General features: G+C 46.5%; 1 protein-coding gene across 2 annotated transcripts in view; it reads right to left on the reverse strand.

The window, feature by feature from the left end:
* Tmem132d (transmembrane protein 132D) overlaps positions 1-12,179 on the reverse strand; it is a 643,700-nt gene that overhangs the window by 473,268 nt on the left and 158,253 nt on the right. The window lies entirely within an intron of this gene.

The following is a 12,179-nucleotide window of genomic DNA, read 5'->3' on the forward strand; positions in this document are numbered from 1 at the left end:
CTTGGTCATGGTGTCTGTTCACAGCAGTAAAACCCTAACTAAGACAGGCTCCATAGAATATCCCTCTCCTCCTCATCCAGTCACAAGTGACTCTCCATTACTCTCATAAACTCTGTTTATGAGAAAGCCACCACACTGTAATAACGCCATAAGCTCCCCTCAGTAGCTATGACATTTACTCAATATATCTCCTCTAAAGTTGCTTTTATTTCTTTTATTTTACATGGCTTGGTGTTTTGCCTGCATGAATGTCTGTACATTGTGTCATGTAATACCAATAGAGATCACAGGATGGTGTTGGATCCCCTAGAACTAGGGTTACAAACAGTTGTTGGCTGCCATGTAAATTCTGGGCATCAAACCCGGGTCCTCCACAAAAGTTGGCAGTACTTTGAACTGTGGAGTCATCTCTCTAACCTTTTAAAGTTAACATGGCAGTGGCCTGGAACAGGAAAGCTGGGATAGTACAGTTGGTAATTATTGAACTGATGGGATACATGGCCCCTTTGTCTCTCTAAACCTATACGCTTGAAAAGCATCAGTAATGAAAAAAATAATCTTTCATTTGGGCAAAGTTATCTCTGTGATCAGCAATTTACAGACCAGGGAGAAGTGGAAGGAATCCAAGGACCCAGGGAGGAGCATGGGCAGACAGGGCTACAGGGCCAAGCAGCCATCCAGGCTGAAAAGAGGCATATGCATCTGCCAAAAAGATAAGCAGCCATCAGACCAGCCTGTGCACTGCTCTGCAGTGTGGGCCTCCAGGACCTAACAGCTTCCAGAACCAACGAGACTAAGCACAGCTTCCTGCTACTCTATCAAGAACTATTATCCAATGCCCTTCGCCCCTGAGTACCCCCATCTTGGTGGATTCAAGAGTTCAAAGGGCAGATGTAAGCTAGTTAACTAGACCAAATGCATCTTGCCTGACACAAGGGTACCCACGAGAATAACCCACTGTGACAATGAGCCTTGCTCCTTTTGAAAACTGACACAGATCTGTTAGGGCAAGAGATCCAGTTCTAGGCCAGAAGATGGCCCCGCATCAGCTCTGTGCACAGAATCCTCTTGACCGTGGCTCATGCATAGGGATGAAGGTAGGAATGTCCCTTCACCTCCTGCATCCTTTCCATTTGAACTTTGAAGTGAAAACCCTTGAGCTTTCTTTGCTGTTGATGTTAAAGAATTTGGAAGAATATAATCCTAGCACTGGGGAGACAGAGCCAGGCATATCCCCAGAATTTATTTACCAGGTAGCTTAGCCTAACTGGTGAACTTCAAGCCCGTGGGAGACCCCTTTTTTAAGGGTGTGGACAGCAGCCCAGATGATGACACCTGAAGTTGCCTTCTGACATGCAGACACACATGAGCTCACACACATCAGCATGTGTGCACACGTGCCCATAGAAACATACCGCTTAGAAAATGGAATTGTAATAAAACTCTCTTGGAGTCATGGAAAAAAATAGCAAGTGGTTAAGTTTGGATTCCCCAAGGCCCTGTAAATTATTCTCAAAAGGACACGGTTTCTCAGCAGCGCATAAAAAAATCCTGGCAGGCTGCAGAAATGTCCCTTCTGACAAAGGCAATACTTAAGTTAGGTGCACAAAAGATCCGTCTTCAGACTCTGACCAAAAAAAAAAAAAAAAAAAAAATCATGTCTACTGTAGCAACCCAGTTATTTTGTTTGCACAATTCTTGGTTTAAAGTCTGTTTCAGGGAGCTGGTGAGGTGGCTCAGCAGTTAAGAGTGTGGACTTCTCTTCCAGAAGACCCAAGTTCCGTTCCTAGCATATACACTGAACAGTTCACATCCACCTGTAACTCCAGTTAGTTCTATGGGAGCTAACACCCTTCTGGCCTCTGAGGGCACTGCACTCATGTGTACAAACCCACATATAGAAGTAAAAGTAATAAAATAGATTTTCCTTTTTAAAGAATACATTCTGGGACTAAATTATCCCTGTGTTGGCTGTAGGTGGTAACCTGTGGCCACATTGGTCCAGAAGATTCAAAGCGTGCATTTGATTGGAGCAGAGCTGGCTAGCCCATCTGTGTATCCCAGTGGCTTTGAAGATGTCGGGTTAGTGTCCTGAGGCTCTTATACCCTCTGCTGCTTTTGCTTTCTCTCAATAGCTCCTGGACGGCGGGAAATATGTTCACCTATTGAATACTCATGGCTGCCACCAGATTGAAAGTGGAAATGATGGAGAGACCTAGTAAGGAGAAGCACCGCAAGAATTGAGAACTGCCAGCCCCCGAGGGTGTCACCCAAAGTTAGAAAGGGAATCCAGAATGCAGCAGTTAAAGTATGACAGTTCCCCTGTGGTCTCTGCCAGGGATGACTGAGCCTGGGAGAGTGGACAGAGCCATTCAGGGGTTCTCACAGCTCAAGAGGGAAGGAACATGGCAGGAAAATTGCAGCCAAGAATACCACTGGGCACCTTAGGGTGCTCCAGAGGAACACCTCGCAGGCAGGGTGGCGATCTGGAGGTATCCAGTTCACACCACTAGTGTGTTGAGGAAGAGCAACTGCATTCACTAAGATGGTTGAAGGATATGGCCAGAGTCTCGGAGGCATCACTATCTTTAAAAGGTGGCCCAAGGTTCCTGTCAGCAAAGCCAGGCTCTGTTACACTGGGAGCCAGCCTGTGCTTTTCAATGTCTGACAGCCTTTGATCATCACTATCCCAATCAAGAGATGTTGGGTTTCAGCTCCCAGCAGCCCCTGCTCTACACTGGAGGATACCCAGGGAGAGCAGGAAACAACCACAGAGCTGGCCTCCGGCCATGGGAAATCCTAGGAAAAGAAGCCAGATGAGGAGGGCACAAGAGTAGCTGGAGATACAGTGGTGCAGACACCCCTAGATTCCTGTACTCAGCACACAGCAGAGCACCCGATGTTGTAGAAAGATTTAATCCCAGCCTGGGGGTTTCCACCCTGCCTTTTACCATTTAGTTCCCAGATACAAGGCACACACAACCTTCCTATTTACGACAAGCCTTAGACAGTAAAAAAGCTGGGCAGATTCCTACCCTCTCTGCTATTAGAATCTAGTTTGCTATCTATCACCCTGAGTTATTACTTACTATGTTTCACCTGGGCTGCTCTTGACTCCAATTGGTCAGCCCTCGTGGCCACATTTTTATGGCTCACCTAACCTATGGCAGCTTCTCCTTCTCCTCCTGCCTTCTTTTTCTTCCTCTTGGTCCCTCTCTGATCCCCAAGTCCAGGGCACCTAAACCCTACCTATGTCTTTTCTTCCCAGCTACTGGCTCTTGGCATCTTTATTGACCAATAAGAAATAACTTGGGACTAAGGTGTATGAGTGGACTCTCTTCTCTCAGGAACAACCAGGTCTTTGGGGCCCATACTTAGCATTACAATAGATAGAAAAAGACGTAACCTCAATACCCCTGGTTCTTCCAGCTGGTCTGGGTCTCTGCCAGGAGCTGTGGTGTTTTGCCTTATGTCCAGTCTTCTCCTTGCCTAAGGTCAATTCAAGCTGCTTCAATTCAAGGGGCCCTCCTGTCCCCGGCCCACCTGGGACTAAGAGATGACAACCTTACTGGCACTGTTATATCTCTGTAACTTGGAGAGACCTGAGGTGATCAGGTCATGAAAGGACCACCGTTTCCATGGGCACACGTGTCTTCCTAAATCACTGCCCCATCAGAGACAGCTCAATTAACAGCACCTTTATCCTGAGTTGGACACTTAGTGTAAGGACAGTGATGGGGAGGTCAGAGGCACTGCTCAAAGGTTAATAAACACAGGGAACCTGTCTTTGGAGGGTCAAAAGGCCAAGCAAATGAGGCCACCGGCATGTACAGAGAGGGCAAGACCTGTCACATGGTAGCTTGGGAATCCAAGAAAGGGTGCTCCTGGAGATTGCAGAGGCAGGTCAAAGGGTTTTTTTTATAAGCCCCTGAGTTCAAAGTCAGCCCATCTACACCATTCTTCCCAGGGGCTCAGGTGTAGAGGCCGGTGAGGATGAAAGAGAGAATGTATGGTCTATTTCTCAATGGAAGGAGTGTCCAAAAATACACAGGCATTTCAAACCACCAGTCGCATTTCCTGTGTATGCGAAGATGACTCAGTGTGTCTGATGACAGGAAGTGAGACATACAAACATCCGGGCTCCTTGGGTAGCCAGCCCCATGCCTAGTCTGTGCCCCCTCCCCCAACATCTGACTCATTTGTTAGCCCCAACCCTAGTCCATGCCCCCCACACCTCCAATATGGTTCTTTTTTAGGTTTAAAAAATAAACCTAGGGACCTGGGGACTACTCAATGGCTAAACATCTTGTCATGCAAGCATGAGGACTGAGTTTGGAGTCGAGAAACTTCTGTAAATGCCAGCCCTTCTGTAATTCCAGCCACAGACAGGTGATCCCTGGAGCAAGCTGGCTAGCTAGCCTAGCCATGTTGGGCAACTCTGAGTATGGATAAAACAGGATGACTCTTAACATCAACCTTGGATCTCCACATACATGTACATGCACACATATGTCCACCCACAGACATGTCAACACACATGAAAAATCATGAACACATACACACACACATCACACACATGTGCACATACAAAACTGGAAACATAATACATTTGCATTTTATATTTGCAGATGCAGGGAAGGGAAAGGCAGCCACAACCCAGCTCTATGTATCATCTCTCTCTGCAATATGCTGGGTTGGACACCTCCTGTGTTATTCTCAAAGAACATGCCTCCTAAGTGGTTTCGAGCATGCTCCTTTCTGTATTTGTTCTTTGAAGTTTAAGTTAGAGGAGACCTGCTACTTATGTACTTACCAGCAGACTCTCAAAACGAATCAGTGCTGGGAGTTCAAAGTGACCTTAAGTTAGCTGTTTGCATTTCCCTCCCGACGCCCTGCATTTCATGACCAGTGGAATTGATCTACTGAGTACTGAATCCATTGACAACCTGGGCTTGAGGTCCCCCTGCTTTTTGTTTGTGCTCAATACACATAAACAAGGAAGGGGCCTAGAAACTGGGGCTCAGGGAGTCTCAAGGATGCTTCTAAGATGCACAGGAGGGACAGCGCTCAGGCAGGTGCCCACCATGCCTAACTTCATGAGGTGCGCCACTTCTCCTAGGCTCCCTGTGGTCCCAGTGGGCAAACCCAATGCTCTGTATTTGAAAAAAAAAATGCCATTTACGGCAATGACTAATGTGACCAGAGAAGCACCAGGAAAGGCTAGTCTCTCATTTAGCTAACCACCCCCCAGCAGCAACTTTTGTTCCTACCTCTCATGTTGTTATCTCTGCCCCCATTCCTGGATAAATAAGAATTGTATAAATAAAAGAACACATCCCCCCAGAAGCTGCCCTGACTTACTTTGTAGAGAACAAAGGGATTATGAATAAAGTGATCTCCTTTGCTCTGGCTGGTTCTCGTCATAAGATGGCAGGGATTCGCCTCTTCAACCACACACAGCTGGCGTCAGTGCTACATGAGGCTGAGTTCACACAGAAAGAAAGGTGTGGGCAACACTACACACAACATGACAAAGGAGAATGTGGAATCACAGGTGTCTGGTCCACACCCATCAGTATCATCATCAGCATCATCATCACCACCACCACCATCACTATAAGCATTACCATCATCATTCATTGCCATTTCCAGTCTCCTCATGCCTGCAGTGTGGACAGTGACTCAACAATTTGTAGTGGTCAGCTTGTCATGTGACCTAGTGTCTTAGTTAGAGTTTAACTGTTGTGAACAGACACCATGACCCAAGGCAACTCTTAAAAGGACAACATTTAACTGGGGCTGGCTTACAGGTTCAGAGGTTCAGTCCATTATCATCAAGAGGGGGAGCATGGCAGCATCCAGGCAGGCATGGCACTGGAGGAGCTGAGAGTTCCACTTCTTGTTCCTAGCAGAAGGCTAGCCGCCAGGCAGGTAGGATGAGGGTCTTAAAGCTCATGCCCACAGTGACACACCTACTTCAACAAGGCCACACCTCCTAATAGTGCCACTCCCTGGGCCACACCTAGCTTTAACTCCATCTTCTAGAGAACACCTGGATTTCCCTGAGCAGAGTAGTCACTGCCCACACCTGGTTGATGTCTTTCCTGCAGCAAATGCAGAGGCTTCTTCCTCCTGGGCCATGAAGACGCTCAACTGCTCTCCCATGCTGTGGAATTGCCAGGGGTTTAGTGTGCCCCAGGGATGCCCAAATGTTCTTACTTCTTAGGATGTAGGTGTTTAACAGATGTCAATCTGCGTTTGTGGGGTTGGTCTGGGCATATCCCAAACTCCTCTTTACCAAAAGCCATGCCTGTCCCCTATCTGTCCCTCAGAGCTGGCAAGGAATTATTCAAGGTCAGGGGACTCAGTGAGGGCCTCTGCTTGGTACAGCAATGTCAAGGAGCTGTGGAGGGAGCTGAGAGGAGTGGTACCTGTCTGTGCCAGCCTCTGTTCCCCAGCCGGAATCGGCTCTGTCCACACCCTTCCTAGTTACCAATTCTTGAAGTCCCTCAGTAACCATCCAGGAAGTCCTTTACATAATGTTTGTTACATTAAGTAAAATGACTTTTGTAAGTTAAGTTAAGCCATTATGGAACGTGTAGCCTACGCCTGAGAAGATTCTGGGTTGCGACTTGGCTTCCTCCACCTAAACTAAAACTAGAGATGTTCTGCTAGGTGGAAATCAACCCATAGGAGCCCTCGGGGGATGAAGGAAGCCCAAGGCCCCTCACAAACCAACTCATCATTTTTCAAAGCCCCATGTCCTCTGCGAAGCAGCTAGCCACCTGTGATGGCTACATTTAGATGGCGACTTGACTACATTTGGAATTACCTAAAACCTGAGCAGTTGTGTACACCTGTGAGGGAGGTTTTTTTTGTTTTTTGTTTTTTTTCTTAATTAAGTTCTTTGAAATAGCAAGAGCTCCTTTTCATCCAGATCCTTTGAGGTGGGAAGCTCCACCTTTAATCTGGGTCACACCTTCTGCTGGCAGCCTGTATAAAAGACATGGAAGATGGAAGCTTGTTCGATTTCCTGGCTCACTCTTGTTTTTGTGGGCAAGTCCATTCCTTCATTTGCATTAGAGCCTACTTCTTTGGGATTCTGGTGTATACTGAAGACCAGCTGAGATGTTCAGCCTTGGGGACTGAACCCCTACTGAATCCTTGAACCTTTTATTGGTAGACAGCCATTATTGGACTAGCTGGACCACAGCTTGTAAGCAATTCTAATACACCCCCTTTATATATAATACATGCAATATATTATATATAAGAATATATATTTTATAGAAGTTCTGTTCCTCTAGAGAACCCTGTCTAATATAATACAGCACCCAAAGGGCATCCCCAGACACACCTCAGTCCTGACTCTCTAATCATATGTCAAATACTCTTTCTTTCTACCCTGGATCTCTCTTTTAAAGATCTTTTCTCAGCAGGAAACTCCCTGGAAAAGGCTTAATCCAGAGCAGTTTTTATATTTTAGTTTGAATTAACAGTTATGCATCTGTGTGCATGCCTGCACATTTGGGGGGGAGGGGTGTTACACGCTTGTGCACATCTGTGCGCGTGGAGGTGAGAGGTCAGCCTCAGGTAAGAGGCCAGCTCCTCAGGAGCTACCCACCTTGCTGAGACAGTCTCTCGCTAAATGGAAAGCATACAGATTCAGCTACAATGGCTGGCTGCTGAACCACACGCCACCACGTGTGACTTTTTTTTGTGGGTCCCGGGGATCAAACTCAGACCCTTGTGTTCACACGGCCTGTGTTGTTGTATGAGCCAACTCTCTAGATCCCAAAGCATAAGTCTGATGCAGTGGAAGGTGCACGGCTGTCAAAGAGTGCTTGGGTATCTCGTTTAGTATTTAAAACTGCAGAGCCCTCTGCCAGCTGTAAGCGGTCTTTGATAATGATCATTATTATCAAGAGGGATCTGCTCACTCAATGAGCTTGAGAAGGGCCCTAGGGAAGAGCCCTGATTTGTCTTAGTTCTGCCTTCTATATCTCTGGACTCTGTCCTCCACATGAGCTTCCCTGACATTGAATAAATATTTGGCTCAAGCTCCAGGCCAACCCAAGGGCCAGAGCTTCTTAGGGAATCAGTCTCTCTAGAGGAAAGATGAATGGATGGTGTGGAGGGAGAGAGGGTCCCCAGGTCTGTCATCTTCTGCTTGGCATTTGTGCAATCTGAGCCACTGGCGGTCCTGAACCCTGTGTTCTGTGGAGAGGGAGATGGGGAAAGGAATGGTGGGTGGGATCTCAGAGCAAAGGGCCCAAGCGCCGTGGGTGCTTCAGTCGTCAATGGGAAGAAAAACATTTTCTGAGATTTAAAGGAACTTGGATGTCTGTGAAATGAAAGGGCTTTTCTTTCCTTCTACAACGGGGGCTTCAAGACTAGAGCAGCAGGGTTAGGAAGATTTTATGAGACAACAAGCTATCTATTGGAGCTTTCTTGTTCTCAGTAAGAATCAGCCCTGAACCAGCGCCCAGCCACCCACACAGACACAGACAGACACACACACATACACACACACACGGGGCTGGTGGGGGGGGAGCAGGGGACAATCATTAAAACGTAGTTATAATTTGGTACCCAGAATAGAACGCCCACCCCCTCAGACATTCTCTGCAGCATCTACCCTGAGGTCGCAGGCACAGATAAGCCTAACCCTATTTATGGAGATTCAAATGACAAGCCCACCCCATCACCAGGTCCACGTTTAAAGTGTCTACTTACGTAAATAGAGTAGACCCACTCAAGACTGGAGTATGTTGGCTGTGTAGCAGACATACGCCAAAGCCCAGGGAACATCATAGAAGAGGAGGCAGGAAGGATGTAAGTAAGAACCAGAGGTTGGGGGTGGGGTGGGGGCGAGAGAGCTGTGGGATGCTGTGTTCTGAACATGACATGGCTGCTGCCCCCATGAACTCGAAGAAGCTATGGTTACAGGTAGAACATCAATCTAGTCAAAATCCCCAGCAGGAATGAGGGAGAAAATCTCCAGGCTCCACCTCTTACTGAGAAGCTGATAGCAGCTGGTAGTTGTTAGGGAAGCAGACTCTTTTTTTTTTTGAGGATGATTCTAGTGGTAGGTTTCCCTTGCTCCAGTGGATAACCCCACCCTCATGCACTTATGAAGTCGAGAGGGTATTTGTTGTGGGGATATGGAATATATGTGTGTGTGTGTGTATGTGTGTGTGTGTGTGTATTTCAAGAGTAAAAAATTAAAACTAGATTCATAGTGAATGGATTCTGAATAAATGTACTTTTTCCCCTATATCTGAAATCACCCAAGCTTTCACTTACAACTAGAGCCAACAGACCTACATGGATATGATGTGATTGCTTCTGAATGTGCAAAGGCCCAAACCTAACACCATGGGCTGTGTGGCCCAGCAATGGGGATGCCTTTTGGGTCTCTTGGAGAACAAAGAGAGCTGATCTCCCTCAGGACTCCAGAGGATAGGTTTGCCATATTGAAGATGGTGACAGGATCCCAAGCCTTTGACAAAACACACAAACACACACAGAAATGGTTCCAGAAAAGGCTAGAAGAGCTCACTCCCTGAGGCCAAAGTCCAGGGTACAGTAAAATTTCTCTTCTGGCCCAGGAATCCAACCACCAGCCAACGACCAGCATGAATGCACAGGAGAGCAGGGACCCCTTTTCCTTTTTGTTTTTGGTTTTTTTTTTTTTTTTTTTTTTTTTTTTTTTTTTTTTTTTTTTTTTTTTTGTAGACCAGGCTGGCCTCGAACTCAGAAATCCGCCTGCCTCTGCCTCCCGAGTGCTGGGATTAAAGGCATGCGCCATCACGCCCGGCTACCCCTTTTCTTTTTTTCCTTTTTCTGTTTGTCTGTCTGTTTATCTATTCATTCATTTATTGAGACAGGGTTTTTCTGTGTAGTCCTGGATGTCCTGGAACTCACTCAGTAGACCAGGTTGGCCTTGAACTCCAAGAACTGCCTGCCTCTGCCTCCTGAGTGCTACTGGGATTACAGGCATGCGCCACCACACTCTATTTCTTTTTTATTCTTAAGACTTAATTATTTACATATTTTATGTATACAGGGACTCTGCACATACACCTGCGCCCAGGAAGACGGCATCACATGGCTGTGATGTGGGCACCATGTGGTTGCTGGAAATTGAACTCAGGAACTTTCAGAAGACCAGAGAGTTTGCTCTTAACCACTGAGCCATCTCTCCAGCCCAAGGCCCCCCTTTTTATAAAGCCATGGTTTCTAGACAAAGGACTTCTCTCTATAACCAGCCACCTCTAAGGATGCTACACAAGGTTCTGAATTCACAAGTTGAAGCACACACTTGCAGAACATGGAGAGGGCTCATTATTTGTCTGCAGCACAATCTGCCAGATGGGGGCAAAATGAAGCCCAGGCATGGCCATAGGCCCACAGATGTCTTCCTACACCACCACCCCACCCCCGGCCCTTTAGTTAATCCCCAGATGCACAGAAGGCAAAGCCAAGGGTTTTACCTCCCAGTTTTAGCCAAGTTCAATCATCAGACAAATGCTGTTCACTAATGTCTACTGCTTTCATTGAAATTAAAAAAAAAAAAAAGAACCCCTGATGCCAGTTCAGAAGCAACTCAACTTAAATTTGTGAGGTAAAGCAAAAGAATGACTTGTTTCCTTGAGCTCATCACCCCTAAACAAGACATAAGGAAAAGGGAGTAGAAAAAGAAACCAAGGGAAGGAGGGCGGGGAGGAGCGAGGAAGAGAGAAGAGGAGGGAGAGAGGGAAGGAGGGAGGGAAAGAACAAGGGAAAGAAGGATAGATGGGTAGATGGATGCATGGGTGGATGGGTGGATGAATGGATGGACAGGTAGACGGATGGATAGACAGATTGACAGACAGACAGGAAAGATAACAAAGAGGAGTTATAAATTTGGAGGAGAATCTGAAATCAGATTCAAGCTAATAACCTTGGAAATCCACAGGCAATGTGTACCCCACATGCGGTTGGTTACATTTATATTCTCAAGGATCACAATACACCTAACGTGTTGGGAGCTAGAGAGATAGTTCAGCACTTAAGGGCATTTGATGTTCTTGCAGGAGACCAGAGTTCAGTTCCTGGTACCTATTTCAGCCAGCTCACAACCATCTCCAGGGGATCTGTTGCCCTCTTCTGGTCTCTGTGGGCACTGCACTCATGTGGTGTGTGTGCATGTGCTGCGTGTGCACATGTGCGTGTACACAGACACACACACACACAGACACACACACACACACAGAGAGAGAGAGAGAGAGAGAGAGAGAGAGAGAGAGAGAGAGAGAGAGAGAGAGAGAAGTAAAGATGAAAACCCCTAGATTTAAAAAGCAAGTGGAAAGCAAGCAGTGTCGCACAGCAGGCCAAGTCATGTCACGCTGCTCAGCCAAAAATGCTTGTGTTAATTAACTATTGCAGCCAAATTCACCTACATTTAACATGGAGCTAAAGGCTTTAGTTACATCACAATCGACACAAGGCAACTTCTTCTAACATATTCCAAAGCGAATTCCAGAGCATTTCTCTAAAGTACTCGGTGCTTCTTTTAAACGTCTCCTCTTTGCTCCAACCTTACATAAGGTACCCAAGATCCCACCATTTATTCTCTTTATGCTCTTTCATTCCTTTTTTTAACAGCACATTCTATTTCCAGGGAGAAACAAAGTGACAACTTTAAGCCTGGTACCACTTTATACTTAGAGCCCGCCTGTCGGGAATAGATTCTGAGTTGGCAAAGCCATGTTCTCCTTCCTCCCTGACAACTGTCGCAACTGAGTTTGCAGATTCGCTGAAACTGCGAGGTGTTTAAAGACCCAGTTGTGAAGTGGCTGATTTGCAGAACCCTCAGTGTCCCGAAGCCTGTTGACAAACTTCACAAAGGCCAAGGGATCCCAACAACATGACTCTTCTGTGACAACCTGGGAGTTTCGTTAATATTAAAGAGAACTATCTTATGGTCTTGGAGAGATGGCTCAGTAGTTAAAAGTATTTGCTGCTCCTCCAGTATACTCCAATCCAGTTCCTAAAACCCACATCTGGTAGTTAAAAGTCACCCATCACTCCAGCTCCAGGATGATCCAATGCCCCCTTCTGGCCTCACCAGGTACTGCATTCATATGCATACACGTGAACATAGATACACACACACAATTAAAAATAAGACTTTA

The sequence above is a fragment of the Mus caroli genome, chromosome 5 (assembly GCF_900094665.2).
Source record: "Mus caroli chromosome 5, CAROLI_EIJ_v1.1, whole genome shotgun sequence".
In the NCBI taxonomy this organism is placed as follows: domain Eukaryota; kingdom Metazoa; phylum Chordata; class Mammalia; order Rodentia; family Muridae; genus Mus; species Mus caroli.